Source organism: Salmo salar, chromosome 04 (assembly GCF_965601325.2).
Source record: "Salmo salar chromosome 04, fSalSal1, whole genome shotgun sequence".
Classification (NCBI taxonomy): Eukaryota; Metazoa; Chordata; class Actinopteri; order Salmoniformes; family Salmonidae; genus Salmo; species Salmo salar.
In genome coordinates, this window is record NC_138294.1 from 25,529,745 (window position 1) to 25,551,089 (window position 21,345).

The following is a 21,345-nucleotide window of genomic DNA, read 5'->3' on the forward strand; positions in this document are numbered from 1 at the left end:
GAGTACGGTAGTTCTGTGTGAGTGGGACCAGTGGACTCAATAGACTGAGTGAATGAGGAGCGGTTGTCATCAACCTTCATTTCAAAGTGGTTGACAAAGTTATCCGCAGCAAGGGAGGGGGTGGACAATTAAAGTGGCTTTTACAGTGGATACAGAGTAAGAGGAGGGAGTGAAAGGATGATAGGTCGTCCGTAAGTTTAGTTTTCCTCTATTTTCGCACAGCTGCCCACAGACCTGTTCTCTAAGCACGCAATGAGTCACTCAGCCACGGAGCCGAAGGAGAGGACCGAGTCTTCCAGGAGGAAAAGGAACAGTGCGAGTCATAGGATGCGGAAAGGGAGGATAGTATGGGTCAAAGAAGCAGAATCAAGAGACAGGAGGGAGAATGATTTAGCAGAAGGGAGAGATGATGGAAGAGGAGAGAGTTGTGGGAGAGAGAGAAGATTGCGACAGCGCATGACCATCTGGGTAGGGGCTAAGTGACTAGGGTTGGAGCAGAGGGAGACAGAAAAGGAAACAAAGTAGTCAGAGACCTGGGGTTGCCGTGAGATTTGTAGGTGAACAGCCTCTAGTAAATATGAGGTCAAGTGTATTGCCTGCCTTGTGAGTGGGAGGGGACTGGGAAAGGGTCATGTCAAAGGGAGGGGAAAGAAAGAATTCGAAAGAAATTAATCGAAGGCAGACGTCGGGAGGTTGAAGTCACCCAGTACAAAGAGTGGTGAGACATCGTCAGAAAATGAGTTTATCAAGGTGTCAAGATCATTAAGGAACTCAAAGGGCACCTGGTGGGCGATTGATGACAACAATGTTATTGTTGCACACAGGGGAGAAATCCTACACCTGTCCCCAGAGTGAGATGAGGTTCTCCCTCCAGCACCACCTTAAGAGGCACCAGAGGGTCCACACAGAGGAGAAACCCTACAACTGCCCCTAGTGTGAGAAGAGATTCTCCCACCAGCAGCAGCTGAAGATGCACCTGAATGTCCACAGAGGAGAAAGGCTGTTTGCCTGTATGCATTGCGGGAAGAGGTTCTCAGAGAGGAGCAACCTCGTGATACTCCAGCAGAAAATGCACACAGCCCATGAATAGTGTAATATGTAGTACTATTTCTTTATTATTTTTATTATTTTGGATGTATAGAGAACTGGATGAGGTGAACTGAGGAAAGAATGAGTATGATGAGGCAGAGTAGATGATATGGTGATGGTTGGTGTGATGGTGTCTGTAAAAATGCTTCACTGATGAAAAGTGACAACCTTGTCCTGTTGTTTGATGCTGGTGTTTTATAATGAGATGATAGTGCCTTAATTCATGTTTACTTGAATTAAGGCAGTGAAGCTGTGTGTAACATAATGTTGAACCTTTTTCAAAGTATTCTAAAATGTATTTTATCAAAGCGAGGGTACCATAATTTACAGAAAATGTAGTGTTACCAGTGAGAGAAGATATTCTACTTGAGGTCCCTCAATATGTAAGGTCCCTCAATCGAGCAACCATTTTGTTGAAATTAAATACAAAATTGACTGTGCTGACTTGGTTATTTTTGTTTAATTGCAGGAACTGAGGAACCCTTCTCAGTCAAACCAAAACATGATACTTAATTCTTGAATCTGTCACACCCTGATCTGTTTCACCTGTCTTTGTGATTGTCTCCACCCACATCCAGGTGTCACCTGTTTTCCCATTAGTCCCTTGGTACTTATTCCTGTGTTCCCTGCTTGTCTGTTGCCAGTTCGTCTTGTTTGTCAAGTCAACCAGCGTGTTTTTTCACCCGTTCTCCTGCTTTTTCCATCACTCTGTTTTTGCTAGTTCTCCCAGTTTTGACCCTTGCCTCTGAACCCACCTACCTGACCATTCTGCCTGCCCTGACCTCGAGCCTGCCTGCCAATCTGTACCTCCTGAACTGACCTGGTTTTGATCTTTTGCCTGTCCACGACCATTCTCATGCCTACCCTTTGGATTATAATAAATATCAGAGACTCAAACCATCTGAGACCTGTGTCTGCATCTGGGTCTCACCTTGTGCCCTTATAGAATCAACACATATGGCCATTTTAATACTCAATTTTCTCTATATCGTTAGGTACTTGAATCACAGTGTTAGAGATGGGCTTGCCTGTGATTAACATTTTATAATATGTTTCTGTGTGTACAGTAAAGTGTTTCTTACAGTGCTTTAAGAAAGTATACACAACCCTTGACTTTTTCCACATTTTGTGTTACAGCCTGAATTTAAAATGGATTACATTTAGATTTTTTTGTCACTGGCCTACACACAAGACACCACAATGTCAAAGTAGAATTATGTTTACACATTTTTATAAATTAATTAAATGAAAAGATGAAATGTCTTGAGTCAATAAGTATTCAACCCTTTTTGTTATGGCAAACAAAATAAGTTCAGGAGTAAACATGTGCTTAATAAGTCACATAAGTTGTATGGACTCTGTGTGCAATAAATGTCAAACATGATTTTTGGCTGACACCCTCGTTTGCTGACAAGGCTACACTAGTTGTCATAGTAACAACGGGTGTGTGTGCAGTGGTGTAGGCTGATTGGTGGTGGTGCTTGTGCTGATGTAGCAAGCTAAGGTGACAACAATGCTTGCCAAGGACGTTTCCTTGTTGTTTTGAATGTTCAAAATCATAGGGTAAGAACACATTTAAAGCCTCAAAGGATAAGATGATCCAACTTTCAAAACGAGTCCTTTTTTGGCGAGCCCCAGCAGTCAACTAGCTAGTTTACATAGCTGTTTAGCACATTCACTTATTTGTATGTAAACAATGAACAAGCTAGTTAGCTAACGTACCACATGTTTTTGTCAAATTGTCAGAGTAGCCAGCAAGCAACAAGATATGCCGAATAACAGTTTAAAAACCACTTGAGGGAATGTAATCAGATGTGACTTGTGTCTGAACGGTCAAATGGCCAGGAATCAGATTTGTATCCGACTGACTTCAAACCACCTATGAAATGTGGCTTGAAATATCAGATTCCATGTGCTTTTTGGTTGTTCAGAATACAGGAAATATAACAGATTCTAATGGATATGCAAAGACATGAGATTTGATTAATTTCAAGCTGCCAATGTGAGCACGGCTTTAGAGACTTACCCAGAAAGACTCCTCTGTAATCGCTGCCAAAGGTGATTCTAATATGAATTGACTGAGGGATGTGAATACTTTGGTAAATGAAATATCTGTATTTCATTTTCAATACATTTGAAACCATTCTAAAAACATGTTTTACCTTATGGGTTATTGTGTGTAGATGGGTGAGGGAAAAAAAAGATTGAATACATTTTGAATTCAGGCTGTAACAACAAAATGTGGAATAAATCAAGGAGTATGAATCGTTTCTGAACGCACTGTATGCTCTGATAATGTAACCTCTACAAAATAAATGCTTTTCTTATAGTTTCACATTGTTTTAATGTCAACATAAAAAAACATGATAATTACTATAAGAAAAATACAATATTTGTATATACATGTTCAGATATGAGTTTTCATGATTATGGATGGGTAGCACTTCCTACTGGACAGTTTATTTATCTACAGATATGCCTTTGGTCTCCCATCCTGGGTTTTAACCAAGCCATACCCTGCTTAGTTTTGATATTTGTCACCGAACTACTAGCAATGTGAATGAGAATAATTGTTGCGAGATCTCCATGTAATAATGAAATAGAATCACTGTTATCAATCATTCTTCCTCTCCCCCTCCAGGTTTTCCCCTTTCTCCTCCTGCTACTCCTCGCGGCAGACTTTGCTTCATTCTCAATAAGTGTGACGTTGCGTGCTTCAATGACGTCAGACATTGGTATGCAAGTGCTTGGAAATGTATTACATTTACATTTAAGTCATTTAGCAGACGCTCTTATCCAGAGCGACTTACAAAATGGTGCATTCACCTTATTATATCCAGTGGAACAACCACTTTACAATAGTGCATCTAAATATTTTAAGGGGGGGGGGGGGGGGTTAGAAGGATTACTTTATCCTATCCTAGGTATTCCTTAAAGAGGTGGGGTTTCAGGTGTCTCCGGAAGGTGGTGATTGACTCCGCTGTCCTGGCGTCGTGAGGGAGCTTGTTCCACCATTGGGGTGCCAGAGCAGCGAACAGTTTTGACTGGGCTGAGCGGGAACTGTGCTTCCTCAGAGGTAGGGGGGCCAGCAGGCCAGTGGTGGATGAACGCAGTGCCCTTGTTTGGGTGTAGGGCCTGATCAGAGCCTGAAGGTATGGAGGTGCCGTTCCCTTCACAGCTCCGTAGGCAATCACCATGGTCTTGTAGCGGATGCGAGCTTCAACTGGAAGCCAGTGGAGAGAGCGGAGGAGCGGGGTGACGTGAGAGAACTTGGGAAGGTTGAACACCAGACGGGCTGCGGCGTTCTGGATGAGTTGTAGGGGTTTAATGGCACAGGCAGGGAGCCCAGCCAACAGCGAGTTGCAGTAATCCAGACGGGAGATGACAAGTGCCTGGATTAGGACCTGCGCCGCTTCCTGTGTGAGGCAGGGTCGTACTCTGCGAATGTTGTAGAGCATGAACCTACAGGATCGGGTCACCGCCTCTATGTTAGTGGAGAACGACAGGGTGTTGTCCAGGATCACGCCAAGGTTCTTAGCACTCTGGGAGGAGGACACAAGGGAGTTGTCAACCGTGATGGCGAGATCATGGAACGGGCAGTCCTTCCCCGGGAGGAAGAGCAGCTCCGTCTTGCCGAGGTTCAGCTTGAGCTGGTGATCCGTCATCCACACTGATATGTCTGACAGACATGGAGAGATGCGATTCGCCGCCTGGTTATCAGAAGGGGGAAAGGAGAAGATTAATTGTGTGTCGTCTGCATAGCAATGATAGGAGAGACCATGTGAGGATATGACAGAGCCAAGTGACTTGGTGTATAGCGAGAATAGGAGAGGGCCTAGAACAGAGCCCTGGGGGACACCAGTGGTGAGAGCGCATGGTGCGGAGACAGATTCTCGCCACGCCACCTGGTAGGAGCGACCTGTCAGGTAGGACGCAATCCAAGCGTGGGCCGCGCCGGAGATGCCCAACTCGGAGAGGGTGGAGAGGAGGATCTGATGGTTTACAGTATCAAAGGCAGCAGATAGGTCTAGAAGTATGAGAGCAGAGGAGCGAGAGTTAGCTTTAGCAGTGCGGAGAGCCTCCGTGACACAGAGAAGAGCAGTCTCAGTTGAATGCCCAGTCTTGAAACCTGACTGATTAGGATCAAGAAGGTCATTCTGAGAGAGATAGCAGGAGAGCTGGCCAAGGACGGCACGTTCAAGAGTTTTGGAGAGAAAAGAAAGAAGGGATACTGGTCTGTAGTTGTTGACATCGGAGGGATCGAGTGTAGGTTTTTTCAGAAGGGGTGCAACTCTCGCTCTCTTGAAGACGGAAGGGACGTAGCCAGCGGTCAAGGATGAGTTGATGAGCGAGGTGAGGAAGGGGAGAAGGTCTCCGGAAATGGTCTGGAGAAGAGAGGAGGGGATAGGGTCAAGTGGGCAGGTTGTTGGGCGGCCGGCCGTCACAAGACGCGAGATTTCATCTGGAGAGAGAGGGGAGAAAGAGGTCAAAGCACAGGGTAGGGCAGTGTGAGCAGGACCAGTGGTGTCGTTTGACTTAGCAAACGAGGATCGGATATCGTCAACCTTCTTTTCAAAATGGTTGACGAAGTCATCCGCAGAGAGGGAGGAGGGGGGGGGAGGGGGAGGAGGATTCAGGAGGGAGGAGAAGGTAGCAAAGAGCTTCCTAGGGTTAGAGACAGATGCTTGGAATTTAGAGTGGTAGAAAGTGGCTTTAGCAGCAGAGACAGAAGAGGAGAATGTAGAGAGGAGTGAGTGAAAGGATGCCAGGTCCGCAGGGAGGCGAGTTTTCCTCCATTTCCGCTCGGCTGCCCGGAGCCCTGTTCTGTGAGCTCGTAGTGAGTCGTCGAGCCACGGAGCAGGAGGGGAGGACCGAGCCGGCCTGGAGGATAGGGGACAGAGAAAATCAAAGGATGCAGAAAGGGAGGAGAGGAGGCAGAATCAGGAGATAGGTTGGAGAAGGTTTGAGCAGAGGGAAGAGATGATAGGATGGAAGAGGAGAGAGTAGCGGGAGAGAGAGAGCGAAGGTTGGGACGGCGCAATACCATCCGAGTAGGGGCAGATGTATGTCACACGTATGTGAGACCTTAGAAGGCTTAGCTTACATGTCTCTCGTATGTTTTTTTATACAATCCAAGCAAAAACGAGTTATTACTATGGCCCAAGTGTTTTGAAATTCAAAATGTCCCATGTACTGTATATCTCCCATATTTGTTATGTGTATTATTGCTATGAATCTGTAGCAAACATTGCCACTAAGCAATTGACTTACTCAGCCGCACACTGTTGGCTGTTTTTATACTGATGTACGTCAGCATGTCACCGTTTTTAGAGACAGTAAACCTAGGCTAGAACAGGGACAACGGTGTAATCATTAGTCCAAACAGTTGTGCAAGTAAAACGAGAGATTCTAATGGACAAATGCAGGTGTGTCCCCATTCTTTTTACAGTCCATGTAGGTCCCTCCCCGTTTCGTTCCATTTGCTTCCATTTAAGAAACGTTTTGCAACAGAATCGGCGTCATGAATATAATAAAATACAAATTAATACGGCCCAGCTGAATATTTATCTTACTAAGGTGATGTAGATGGAATCAAGTAATTCACTGTATTCTTGTTAACAGTTTTTAATAAACAAGTCTGCTCTAAGTTTGAAAGATACTGATCATAGGAAATGTGATGTGTAATAAGCAGTACCGTAATTCAAACAGCGTGTATTAGTTTATTTAACCACGTCCTTTAACTATGACGCCAAACCAATAAGATCCTTAAACAGAAGTGAACGGTGACCAATAATAATTTACTCAACGTTTTAGTTATTTAGGCGTTAACACTGGGGAACTCAAAATGACTTATTTAACTTCCCAGCATCACATATTTACCCCCAAGTAGTGTTTAATTCGTGTTGGAGAAAGCAGTTGTTGATATATGTAATCTATGTAATGGTATTTAGCTAGCTGCTAAGAATGGCTAACTAACGATATGGTTTTTCAAACTCAAATAGCCTCCATCATGGAGGTTCTAGGGGATACAGCCGTGGCAGAGGTCTGTAAACTCATAGACGACTATGCAGTGTTTCGTTTGGAAATAACTCAAAGCTAGAAAGAAAACGGGGCATTGCGGAGGAAGCTACAGCTACTGGAACTGAAGGTGGCACGGGAACGCGTCGTCCCAGTAGTGTCAAGATCCTCGAGCGATACAGAGGAATGGCAAGAGGTACATTTTGCAGAAGGCCGACGCCATCTCCCCGTTTTCCATGTGTTCAGATGTCTTACCAATAATTGGGTCTTGGTCAGTTTTTGGATAGTATGGAAAAATTCCCATAATTACTTAGTTACCCATCTTGCTAAAATACACTATCGTATTCTAACCAGATGCGCGAGACCTTTGGATGAAGAATTAAAGCAGTTAGCGCCGCTGCCACGAATAAACATTTAGTTGTTGTAACCAAAACCATATTTTGGAGATGCTTACAATGTTTAGATTATAGCTTGACCAGACACTAATAATATATTTGGTAGTGATCATTGTAAAATAACTTTTGGATGCATCACTTGTTAGCTAGAATGCTAACGCTCATTGTCATCTGCTGTAGTAAAGTTAGCCAAAGAGTCATTTTACCGTTTGAAGCGTTTTAAAAGTAATGCAGTTGATTTGTGATGAGACAACCATTATATTAAAAAGGTCCAATGCAGCTATTATCTTTATCAAATAATTTATGGGTAACAATTAAGTACCTCACTGTGATTGTTTTAATTTAAAATTGTAAAAATAGATTCTTAGCAAAGAGCAATTTCTCAAGCAAGGATTTTGTTAGGACCATCGGAGTGGGGAGAGAAACTGAAATGAGTTATTGGCAAAGCGGTTTGGAACTCCATTTCAGATTGGTCTAAAGGAAAAACAATCCACCCAAAACCACTCATTCCTATAACTGAATATGTGAGAACATAATAAGATCGGTTGCAACATGTGAAAATCTGTTAAGGCTCAAGTGGACTACAAAACTCAAAATGCAATGCGCTCTATGGGCTGGCTAGCTAGGTAGCTAGCTAGTAAATGAAGTTACACACAATAATACCAAAGTCAATATCATGTGAAGTAGTTAGTAAACTGTAAAATCGCCTGTTACGAATCCCTTTGGCCCTGCAGTCTAGGGGGGATGGAAACGAGACCCGTAACGTAACTCATGCAAATTATAATAGTGAGAACAAAAACCACAGACATCTAAAAGTTACCGTCAAACACAATGTTTATTTTTAAACACACGGTAAAGGGGTGTGAGAAAATGGGCTAAGCTGGACCCAAGCAAAGAAACAATAATCCAAAACACCCCTAAACTAGACTAGCCTACTTCAAGAATAGCTAGCTAACTAACCAAAAATACAGTGGGTGGTCCGCTCAGTTCTAACTAGTGTATTTAGACACTGTTTTCCTACGGGTAATGTAGGCCCATGGGCGACTTGTCTTGTTACCCCCTTTTCCCACCAAACAGTAAAACACTATAACAATACTCACAGGGTGACATTAGTTGCAAAACAAAAGCGAGCTCTATAGTTAAAGAGAAAACAACTGGCTGGGTTTTTAAACCAAGGGAAAGGGATGTGATTGGTTGAGGGAAAAGGAGCAGGTGTCTTGGTTGGTGACTGATTGATGACTGATTGGGGAATGCTGATTGTCACCTGTGAGGGGAGAAGGAGAGAAAAGAAACACACACACACACAGGATACCTGTATCCGTAACATCGCCTAAACAAACTGCACTATCAATTTAGGAGTCTACAATCTCACTTTGTTAAACCTGCAGATCGATGTGCCTCACAGAGGGGAGTCTGACATAAACAACGGAAGAGACAGACAAATAGGATACATTTGGTAGACCCTCAAATTGAGAGAAGACAACCTCCTGCGTTTACATCTTGCAATCTTGATGTAAAGTATCACTCGCCACTTTAACTTTTTAGTGACGGGGCAGTATTCAGAAATTTGGATGAATGACGTGCCCAAATTAAACTGCCTACTACTCGGGCTCAGAACGTAGGATATGCATATTATTAGTAGATTTGGATAGAAAACACTGACGTTTCTAAAACTGTTTGAATGATGTCTGTGAGTATAACAGAACTCATATGGCAGGCAAAAACCTGAGAAAAAATCCAACCAGGAAGTGGTTTGTAGTTTTTCAAGACTGGGCCTATTCAGTATACAGTGACTTAGGGTTCATTTTGCACTTCCTAAGGCTTCCACTAGATGTCAACAGTCTTTAGAAAGGTGTTTGAGGCTTCTATGGTGAACAGAGAGCAAACAAAGGAAGTTGGAAGTTGTTGACTCAGGAAAGGACATGAGTTCATTGGCGCACGTTCATGTGAGGGGTAGCTGTGTTCCATTACATTTTTCAAGACATTGGAATCGTCCGGTTGGAATATTATTGAAGTTTTATGTTAAAAAGGCCCTAAAGATTGATGCTAAACATCGTTTGACATGTTTCTACGAACGTAAATATAACTTTTTTTGACTTTTCATGGTGAAATTTTCGTCGCGCTTCCTACATTTGGAGTAGCTTACTCAACGCGTTAACAAAGAGGACATAAATGATGGACTTTATTGAACAAAACAACATTTATTGTGGACCTGGGATTCCTAGGAGTGCATTCTGATTAAGATCAGCAAAGGTAAGTGAATATTTATAATGCTATTTATGATTTTAGATGACTCCAAAATGGCGGGTATCTGTATTGCCTGCTGTTGTTTTCTGAGCGCAGTACTCAGATTATTGCAAAGTGTGCTTTACCCGTGAAGCTTTTTTGAAATCTGTCACAGCGGTTGCATTAAGGAGATGTTTATCTATAATTCTTTGAATAACAGTTTAATATTTTATCAACGTTTATGATGAGTATTTCTGTAAATTGATGTGCTCATTCACCGGAAGTTTTCTGAGGAAAAGCATTTCTGAACATTACGGGCCAATGTAAAATGGTGTTTTTGGATATAAATATGAACTTTATCGAGCAAAACATACATGTATTGTGTAACATGAAGTCCTATGAGTGCCATCTGATGAAGATCATCAAAGGTTAGTGCTTAATTTTAGCTGTATTTCTGGTTTTTGTGATGCCTGTCCTTGCTTGGAAAATGGCTGTGTGGCTTTTATTTTTTAGGCACTGTCCTAACATAATCTAATGTTTTGCTTTCGCCGTAAAGCCTTTTTGAAATTGGACAATGTGGTTCGATTAAGGAGAAGTGTATCTTTAAAATGGTGTAAAATAGTAGTATGTTTGAGAAATTTGAATTATGAGATTTTTGCTGTTTTGAATTTGCCGCCCTGCTATTTCACTGGCTGTGTCCCGCAGGTGGGACGGTAGCATCCCACATAGCCTAGAGAGGCTACACAATGCCGCTTTATGTTTTCATACCCTACATTACTCAGCTCATATGTGTATATATACACTGTACCCTATACCGTCTACTGCATCTTGCCTATGCCATTCGCCATCACTCATTTATATATTTTTATGTACATATTCGTATTCATTCCTTTACACTTGTGTGTATAAGGTAGTTGTTGTAGAATTGTTAGGTTATATTACTTGTTAGATATTACTGCACGGTCGGAACTAGAAGCACAAGCATTTCGCTACACTTGCATTAACACCTGCTAACCATGTGTATGTGACAAATAAATTTGATTTGAAATCTGACATGCATGATATAAGATTTCGCAATCTAAAAGTCGTAGTCCTATTAACTTCCAGTGGAGTGACAGCATTGCAATAAAGCCGCTAAGTCATACTGGCCGAATTGTTGCCTGCTTGAATGGCAATAGCTCAGATAAATATGAAAAGACGCAGGGAATGGAAAGAATATCACTCAGAGATGCACACAAACAATATAACATTCAAAATGGGTGAATCTTTACTTTAACTAATGTTACCAGGCAGGCCAAAACTCCATCCCACCAAAACAGGCTGAAAATTTCAGGCGGTCTTTCCAAACAGCCCTTACACTGAAAGGGATTATCATAATTTTCACAATTTTACAGTACCATTCCAACCTCAGTGTGGAAATACAGTACCAGTCAAAAGTTTGGACACCTACTCATTCAAGGGTTTTTCTTTATTTTGACTATTTTCTACATTGTGGAATAATAGTGAAGACAAACTATGAAATAACACATGGAATCAAGTAGTAACCAAAAAAAAGTGTTAAACAAATAAAAAAATAAATATATTTTAGATTCTTCAAAGTAGCCACTCTTTGCCTTTGACAGCTTTCCACACTCTTGGCATTCTCTCAACCAGCTTTATTAAGAATTATTTTCAAACAGTCTTGGAGTTCCCACATATGCTGAGCACTTGTTGGCTGCTTTTCCTTCACTCTGCGGTACAACTCATGTCAAACCATCTCATTGTGGTTGAGGTCATATGATTGTGGAGGCCAGGTCATCTGATGCAGCACTTCATCACTCTCCTTCTTGGTCAAATAGCCCTTACGCAGCCTGGGGGTGTGTTTTGGGTCATGGTCCTATTGAAAAACGAATGATAGTCCCACTAAGCACAAACCAGATGGGATGGCGTATTGCTGCAGAATGCTGTGGTAGCCATGCTGGTTAAGTGTGCCTTATTCTAAATAAATCACAGACTGTGTCACCAGCAAAGCACCATCACACCACCTCCTCCATGCTTTACGGTGGGAACTACACATGCGGAGATCATCCATTCACCTACTCTACGTCTCACAAAGACATGGCGGTTGGAACCAAAAATCTCAAATTTGGAATCGTCAGATCAAAAGGACAGATTTCCACCGGTCTAATGTCCATTCCTTGTGTTTCTTGGCCCAAGCAAGTCTCTTCTTCTTATTGGTGTCCTTTAGTAGTGGTTTCTTTGCAGCAATCTTACCATGAAGGCCTGATTCACACAGTCTCCTCTTAACAGTTGATGTTGAGATGTGTCTCTTGAACGCTGTGAAGAATTTATTTTTTCTGCAATTTCTGAGGCGGGTAACTGTAATGAACTTATCCTCTGCGGGACTTATCTTCTGAGGTGACTCTGCGTCTTCCTTTCCTGTGGCAGTCCTCATGAGAGCCAGTTTCATCATAGCACTTGATGATTTATGGCGACTGGCCTTGAAGAAACGTTCAAAGTTCTTGAAATTTTCCAGATTGACTGACCTTCATGTCTTTAAAGTAATGATGGACTGTTGTTTCTCTTTGCTTATTTGAGCTGTTCTTGCCTAATACGGACTTGGTCTTTTACCAAATAGGGCTATCTTCTGTATACAACCCCTACCTTGTCACAACACAACTGATTGGCTCAAACACATTAAGGAAAGAAATTCAAAAAATTTACTTTTGACAAGGCACAACTTAATTTAAATGCATTCCAGGTGACTACCTCATGAAGCTGGTTGAGAGAATGCCAATGCCAAGAGTGTGCAAAGCTGTCAAGGAAAAGGGTGGGTACTTTGAAGAGTCTCAAATATATTTTGATTTGAACCCTTTTTTTGGTTACTACATGATTCCATGTGTGTTATTTCATAGTCTTCACTATTAAATAGTAAAAATAAAGAAAAAACCTTGAATGAGTAGGTGTGTCCAAATTTTGACTGGTACTGTGTTATATATATATATATAACAAATAACAAATAAATATTGTTTTTGACTTCACTGGGCCTTTAAACAGGACATTCATACAAGGCTTAAAATCCAATTATGTTCCAAAAGTAGTGTGAAATACAAGTTTTTTAATGTTTGTGTATTCTGAAAACTCCCAAGTGTACAGTAATCAAATTGCATGCATCGCCCCTGTGTGGCAATGTTTGCAAACACAGAAAGAGGTCTATACCACATTAGTTAACCTAACCACCTATTTTCCCCAATCACGCTCTCAGTTGAAGGAAATCTCATTGGAGGCCACAGGAGCTTTGTGAAGCCAGCAGGACACAATACATGGAATGATGACCAACCAATTACAGTTGATGAGGGGAGTGGATCCTCAACCCAGCACGTTATCGTGATAGAGGTCAGTGCAGGGCTCTCCAACCTTGTTCCTGGGTGGCTACAGTCCTGTAGGTTTTCACTCCAACCCTAATCTAGCGCCTCGGATTCTAATAATTAGCTGGTTGATAAGCTGAATCAGGTTACTTAGAACTGGGGTTGGCGTGAACCTATAGAAGGGTATCTCCAAGGACAAGGTTGGAGAGCCCTGGCTTTGTTTAGTGTTGCATTATAGTTACTTTGTAAATGAAATGTGGCCCATTCATTTCAGAAAGGCCCTCTCAGCTATTCACATGTACATCTGCCATAGGGGAGCTTGTGAGACTTCCCTAAGACATTGTTATCAAATTCTACTCATGTACTGATAATAACCTCCTCTCTTCTTGTCAGTCTGCAGAGGCTGCAGGTCCTGGGGTGAAGCTAGAGAGGTCTGAAGTAGAGGAGGACCCACGGCACAGGAAAGATATCCAGACTGGAGTCGAGGACCCTACCACCGCCCCAGCGCAGCCCAGGACCTGACGCAGCATCACGGAGGTCCGTGGAACACTGAACACCGTCCTCAAGTCAAAGACAGACACCAAGACTTTAACTATAACTCAGTCTCTTACATACAGGGCCTGACCACATATCAGACCCAGGTCTGGGGAGACTGGGCTGTCCTCCTGCTCCCTGCTCAGACTATTTACCGGAATTTCACCAGAGGCCTGTTCATTCCCGTGGGAATGGAGACACGTTAGATACTGTTGGTGATGATCCTGCTTGTTCTTACACTACAGAGGACCCAGAGGACCCCAACATGCCCTTGGGTTTAGAGACACAGACAGATCTGTCTATAGGGGACTGGAACAAGTACAGTAGTAGTGTATACTCAGAAGGGTACTTAGATAAGAAAGGGGAGGGGCTGGTCATAGATGAAGTGACTGTGAAATTGGAGGGTGATGTTCCTCCCACATGGAATGCAGATCACCTAAGAGAAGGCCACTCTCAGGGCAGAGATTTCTTAGACTACAGGGAAAGCTTAGAAACAAATCCAAATGTTGCGGCCCACTCCCCTTTACACACGCTCAGAGAGCACAACCATGTGTCCATGTCGATGGGGTCTTCTGATTCACACGGCCATCAGGTATTGAACTCAAACAGGGATAAAACCCAGGCTCGGGGGGGGGGTGGGGGGTGGGGGGAGCAACATCAGGCAATAGTAAAGAGAAACGGTTCCTCTGCATGTTCTGTAACAGAGGCTTCAGCTGCCCCCAGAAGGTGGAGATCCACCAGAGGGTCCACACAGGAGAGAAACCATTCAGCTGCATCCAGTGCCACATGCGCTTCACTGAGGCTGGCACGCTGAAGCAGCACCAGAGGGTCCACACAGGGGAGAAACCTTACAGCTGCACCCAGTGTGAGAAGAGGTTGTCCCGCCAGGACAAACTGAAGAGGCACCTGAAGGTCCACATGGGAGAGAGGCCGTTCGCCTGTACGCACTGCGGGAAGAGGTTCTCAGAGGGGAGCTACCTCAGAATACATCAGGAAAAAACCCATTCCACTCTATAACATAAAGTAGCCATTCCATTTGATAGCTTCTGACGTTTAGATCAAAGCCGCATTAAAGGTAGACTTTCAATTTCAGCAACAGCTAAGAGCGTTGGAAGTGCAAGGCCCAGACATTGGAATATACAAAAGATTAGGAACACATGACATGGACTGACCAGGTGAAAGCTATGGTCCCTTATTGATGTCAGCTGTTAAATCCACTTCAATTAGTGTAGATGAAGGGGAGGAGACGGGTTAAAGAAGGATTGTTAAGCCTTGAGACAATTGAGACATGGATTGTGTATGTGTGTTATTCATTGGGTGAATGGGCAACACAAAATATTGAAGTGCCTTTGAACACTGAATGCAAATGACATCCAGCCAACTTGACACAACTGTGGGAAGCCTTCGAGTCAGCATGGACCAGCATCCTTGTGGAATGCTTTTGACACCTTGTAGAGTCCATGTCCCCAACGAATTGTGGCTGTTCTGAGGGTAAAAGGGGGTGCAACTCAATATTAGGAAGGTCAAATCAAATTGTGTTTGTCACATGCGCCAAATACAACAGGTGTAGACCTTACAGTGAAATGCTTACTTACAAGCCCTTAACACTTATTTTTCTTAACTGCATTGTTGGTTAAGTAAACATTTTTAAATAACAAATAATTAAAGAGCAGTAGTAAAATAACAGTAGCGAGGCTGTTACTAACCAGTGCAGGGGCACAGGTTAGTCGAGGTAATATGTACATGTAGGTAGAGGTAAAGTGACTATGCATAGATATCTAAACAGAGAGTAGCAACAATGCAAAAAAGGGGGTGGGGGGACAATGCAAATAGACTGGGTAGGCATTTGATTAGCTGTTCAGGAGCTACCGCACTGCAGTAGCAGAGAACAGGTGTACCTAATGTTTTGTACACTCACTGTATAAGACATGTATAAGCCTAATGCATCTTTCATTACTTACATTGAACTACTTAATTTTTTCCCCCAATATTATTTTAATGTTAAAATGAATGCAATTCATCAGGTTCATGCAGCTCTGTGTGGTTTTCATAATGGTGTATTTAAAACTTGTTTGTTTAATAAACACAAAATGGGACTTTTTAGTCGGACTTTTGTTGAGATTCTCTTTCAGATACATCACATCTGATCTCACTTTATTCTGTGTAAACCCTACAGCGCTTTCTAACCAATATACACTTACTAAATATACCTACCCATTACCACACACTAACAAACGCCTACTGTACACGTAAACATAATTTAGTTAGGTTTGACTTAACCACATCATCATATTTATGTCCACCATAATGGGTTTAACAACAATGAAGTCGTTCTGTAACTACAGTATAGGACTCGTATAGTGGGGATAGGTAAACACGCGTACTTGCGAACATAAGCAACCATTTAAATTTCTCTGGCTCAAAATGCGTATCAGCCAATTAAAACCGTTGATTTACTTGCACGTGACAAAACGCTGAATTGTCGCCGAGGTGCATTCAGTTCGCTTGAACGTTGAACGGTTTGTACTGAACGACACGTTACCCAAAAACGTTATTGTACGTTATTTAACAGACTGTTTGGTGGGTGTGGCTTGAAGCAATGAGTGACTTATTTAACGGGCAGAATGTAAAAACGTAGTGAATGCAGCCCTGGTCAAATCAGATAACGTGGCACACGTTAGCCCTATGCTTATCTCACCAGGTGGCAGTGATTATATCCTGTAACGAATTCTTCATAAGATCTATAAAGATCTTATACTTTAAATCCCCCAACCAATATTATTTCTTAAAATAGGTCAACCTTGGCCACTCAAGGGATATTATAAACCTACAAATTCAAGGTTTGCTGTAACAAAATGTTCTGTGCCAATATTGCATTGATGCATCCTTGACTAGGCTACTAGCTACTACTAACAGACATTTTCACGTTTTCAAATATGCCAAAATCCCACGTTTTTGTTTCAGTTTCACACATATCCATGTGCTTTCATGGAAAAATTTAAATAAGGCCCTTACATATGCGTTTATCATCATAAGAAAAGAAACAAGAGCCTTATGGATTTGTCCAGTAGCAGTCATATAGGCTACCATTATCACCATCACTTCTAGGCAGCACACACTTTTAAAGCGATTGACTCTAAATCAATAGTGCACTTTAACCATGAGTCCCCCTCACATCAAGCTTTTTTGTTAGGAAAAAAAACTTCACCGCTGTTCCTTCATGCTCAATTCAAAACGCATGTTACGAAGTGGATGACTATAATAATGCATAGCCTATAAAATGTTATAGGCCTTCATAGGAATATATCCTACTAATGATAGCCTACACTAATGGGTCCTAACCAGCTAAGCTCCACTAGGCTTTAACCTCACCGGCCTGGAAGCCGGCTACATATGGAATAGGACCTAGGTAGTAAATGGGGTTCATCATAAATTGAGGTGTACCATGCAAAGTCCCATATGCATTAATAGGTTACAGCATAAGCAGGACACTATCTGATGGGAATTAATGTAGGTTATAGCTCTACTGTTGATTGGGCTAGTTTCTCCAACTCATCCAATCTGAAGAGCCATCAGAGGGTCCACACAGATGAGAAACCCTACAGCTGTACCCAGTGTCAAATGCGCTTCACTCAGGCTGATCACCTGAAGATGCACCTGAAGGTCCACACAGGAGAAAGACCGTTTGCCTGTATGTACTGCATGAAGAGGTTCTCAGAGAGGAGCTACCTCATGATACACCAGCAGAAAAAACATTCCACTCGATAGCTTCTGACGTGTAGATCACACCCTGCAGTAAAGAAACTGGAATTGTCATTGTTGTCAACAAAAAAGATACACAGATGCATTTGGAACGAGAGTACAAATTTCAGTGTTGAAAATTCCTGGGTAGAATATTTCATCCAGAAATTGTGTGATATACAGTATAAACCATTTATAAGCCTAAAAAGTCTGTTACATATTGTGTTTGTACTGTGTAGCCTATATAATGTTCACAAATGCCTGTCTCATTACTTCCATTCAACTACAAAAACAAATTCCCAAGACACTTTTAATGACAAAATGAATACAGTTTATTAACTTCATGCAGATTTCTTGTTGAGACATTTGTACAGTTGAAGTCGGAAGTTTACATACACTTAGGTTGGAGTCATTAAAACTCATTTTTCAACCACTGCACAAATTTCTTGTTAACAAACTATAGTTTTGGCAAGTCAGTTAGGACATCTACTTTGTGCATGACAAGTCATTTTTCCAACAATTGTTTACAGATTATTTCACTTATAATTCACAGTATCACAATTCCAGAGGGTCAGAAGTTTACATACACTAAGTGGACTGTGCCTTTAAACAGCTTGGAAAATTCCAGAAAATTATGTCATGGCTTTAGAAGCTTCTGATAGGCTAATTGACATAATTTGAGTCAATTGGAGGTGTACCTGTGGATGTATTTCAAGGCCTACCTTCAAACTCAGTGCCTCTTTGCTTGGCATCATGGGAAAACCAAAATAAATCAGCCAATACCTCAGAAGAAAAATTGTAGACCTCCACAAGTGTGGTTCATCCTTGGGAGCAATTTCCAAATGCCTGAAGGTACCACGTTCATCTGTACAAACAATAGTATGCAAGTATAAACACCATGGGACTACGCAGCCGTCATACCGCTTAGGAAGGAGACGCGTTCTGTCTCCTAGAGATGAATGTACTTTGGTGCGAAAAGTGCAAATCAATCCCAGAACTACAGCAAAGGACCTTGTGAAGATGCTGGAGGAAACAGGTGCAAAAGTATCTATATCCACAGTAAAATGAGTCCAATATCGACATAACCCGAAAGGCCGCTCAGCAAGGAAGAAGCCACTGCTCCGAAACCATCATAAAAAGCCAGACTATGGTTGGCAACTGCACATGGGGACAAAGATCGTACTTTATTGAGAAATTGTCCTCTGGTCTGATGAAACAAAAATAGAACTGTTTGGCCATAATGACCATCGTTATGTTTGGAGGAAAAAGGGGGAGGCTTGCAAGCCGAAGAATACCATCCCAACCGTGAAGCACGGGGGTGGCAGCATCATGTTGTGGGGGTGCTTTGCTGCAGGAGGGTCTGGTGCACTTCACAAAATAGATGGCTTCATGAGGAATGATGTGGATATATATGTGGCTATATTGAAGCAGCCTCTCAAGACATCAGTCAGGAAGTTAAAGCTTGGTTGCAAATGGGTCTTCCAAATTGACCATGACCCCAAGCATACTTCCAAAGTTGTGGCAAAATAGCTTAAGGACAACAAAGTCAAGGTATTGGAGTGGCCATCACAAAGCCCTGACCTCAATCCCATAGAAAATATGTGGGCAGAACTGAAAAGGCGTGTGCGTGCAAGGAGGCCTACAAACCTGACTCAGTTACACCAGCTCTGTCAGGCGGAATGGGCCAAAATTCACCCAACTTATTGTGGGAAGCTTGTGGAAGGCTACCCGAAACGTTTGAACCAAGTTAAACTATTTAAAGGCAATACTACCAAATACTAATTGAGTGTATTTAAACTTCTGACCCACCGGGAATGTGATGAAATAAATAAAAGCTGAAATAAATCACTCTCTATTATTCTGACATTTCACATTCTTAAAATAAAGTGGTTTCCTAACTGACCTAAGACAGGGAATTTTTACTAGGATTAAATGTCAGGAATTGTGAAAAACTGAGTTTAAATGTATTTGGCTAAGGTGTAAATTAACTTCTGACTTCAGCTGTTCATCACATCTGATCTCACCCTATTCTGCATACACACGAGTGCTTTATAACCAATATACACTTACTAAATATACCTACACATACCCATACACTAACCTACTATACACGTCAAAATAGTTTAGTCAGGTTTGTCAGCATCAAACAGGACAAAGTTGTCCCTTTTCATCAGTTAAGCATTTTACAGACACCATCACCACCTTGTCATCAATTCTGCCTCATACTCATTCTTTCCTCAGTTCACCTCATCCAGTCATCAAAAGTCATTATCAGACAAGTCAGTTTGTCAAATGTCTGCCCTGCTAGAGCTGCCCTGGTCAACTCTAAGTGCTGTTATTGTGAAGTGGAAACATCTAGGAGCAACAACCGCTCAGCCACGAAGTGGTAAGTAACACAAGCTCACAGAACGGGACCACAGAGTACTGAAGTGCGTATTTTCTTTTTGCCTGTTCTCGGTTGCAACACTCACTACCGTGTTCCAAACTGGCTCTGGAAGCAACGTCAGCACAAGAACTGTTCGTCGGGAGCTTCATGAAATGGGTTTCCATGGCCGAGCAGCCGCACACAAGCCTAAGATCACCATGCGCATGCGTCGGCAGGAGGGGTGTAAAGCTCGCCGCCATTGGACTCTGGAGCCGTGGAAACACGTTCTCTGGAGTGATAAATCACCCTTCACCATCTGGCAGTCTAACGGACAAATCTGGGTTTGGTGACCGTTGTTGTGTATGTAGCTGCATTTCAGATAGGCCAACCTTTTTCTATGTCGCAGTAGTATAGGACCAATACCGTGTGTAGCCTACTAAAACAAGTAGGCAAACATACACGCTTATCATTCATTTCAATTACACAGTCATTGTGTGACAGGCTACTGTAAAAGTGATGTCAAAACTATGAAAACGACACTTTTTCGCCCCCACACTGCTCTCTTGCTATAGCATGTGTGTGTTGCTCTCGGAATGGGCATTTATTCTTATTCGCTGCAAATTCAAATGAGTTACTGTCATGTAGGACATTTCGCATCAGCTATGACTATAGAGTGTGCACTTAGTTTGATTTAGTTAGCTTTTCTGAAACGCTCTCATACAGAAAATATTGCGCACCTGGAGAAGTGGCGGCTTGGTTACGCTCATTGCATAGTGTCACATCCGACAAATGTAGCCTATAGTTAAGCAATAAAGCACGAGGGGGTACAGAGTGCCTGGATACAGCCATTAGCCATGGTATATTGACCATATACCACAAACCCCTGAGGTGCCTTATTGCTATTATAAACTGGTTACTAAAGTAATTATTGCAGTAAAAATACATGTTTTGTCATACCCATGGTATCCAGTTGAAGCTTAATCTATGAAGACTAAGAATCTTTGATAAGCTATTGGTGCTCAACCTGTCGAGCTGATATGTGCGTGTTGGTGGGCGCATATGTGTAGGCCTATGGCAGCTACAGCTGCATTTCGGATACACACATTTTAGTAGTGGGGCGCATGTCTTTGTGTTATTATATAAAGCGACGGTTGTGACTGCGTAAGGCTACGTTTAGTTACATTAGAACAGTTGTAGGACCAATCTACCTTGTGTTATTAGGGCTCTGAAGCAATACCAGTTGTACCCCCATCCCCCCATGGATTTAATATGCCCCCCCTCAGGCATGTCATCCTGCTTCCAGGTCAGTTAAATCAAAAACATGAAGTGCCTGCAGCACTCCAGGACAAGGGTTGCCTACATTGGGTCTTCAGTAGTTGCCATAAAGTCATAAACCCTGCCTATTTCTTCAATTTATCTGATTAAAATGTGATTTATACAGCTATGGGTGCCTCCATCAGACCAAACTACACTTCCGAGTTAGATTACACACAGGTTTTGAGGATGCGAGATTGCTAATTAGCACAGGTGGTCGCTGTAACATGGATATATGGCCGTGTGGGAACCCTAACACTATGCCTAACTTTAAATGAAACCCAAAAAGCTCATTTTAGTTTTCATGAATTTTAAC

At 42.3% G+C, this 21,345-nt stretch overlaps 1 long non-coding RNA gene across 1 annotated transcript; it reads left to right on the forward strand.

Moving 5' to 3' along the window:
* Positions 1 to 5,717: 5,717 nt before the first annotated feature.
* LOC123742536 (uncharacterized) lies at positions 5,718 to 14,286 on the forward strand. Its single transcript, XR_006769714.2, has 3 exons — positions 5,718 to 7,303; positions 12,973 to 13,103; positions 13,469 to 14,286. It is a non-coding gene; the product is annotated as an uncharacterized LOC123742536 (long non-coding RNA).
* The last annotated feature ends 7,059 nt before the right edge of the window (positions 14,287 to 21,345 follow it).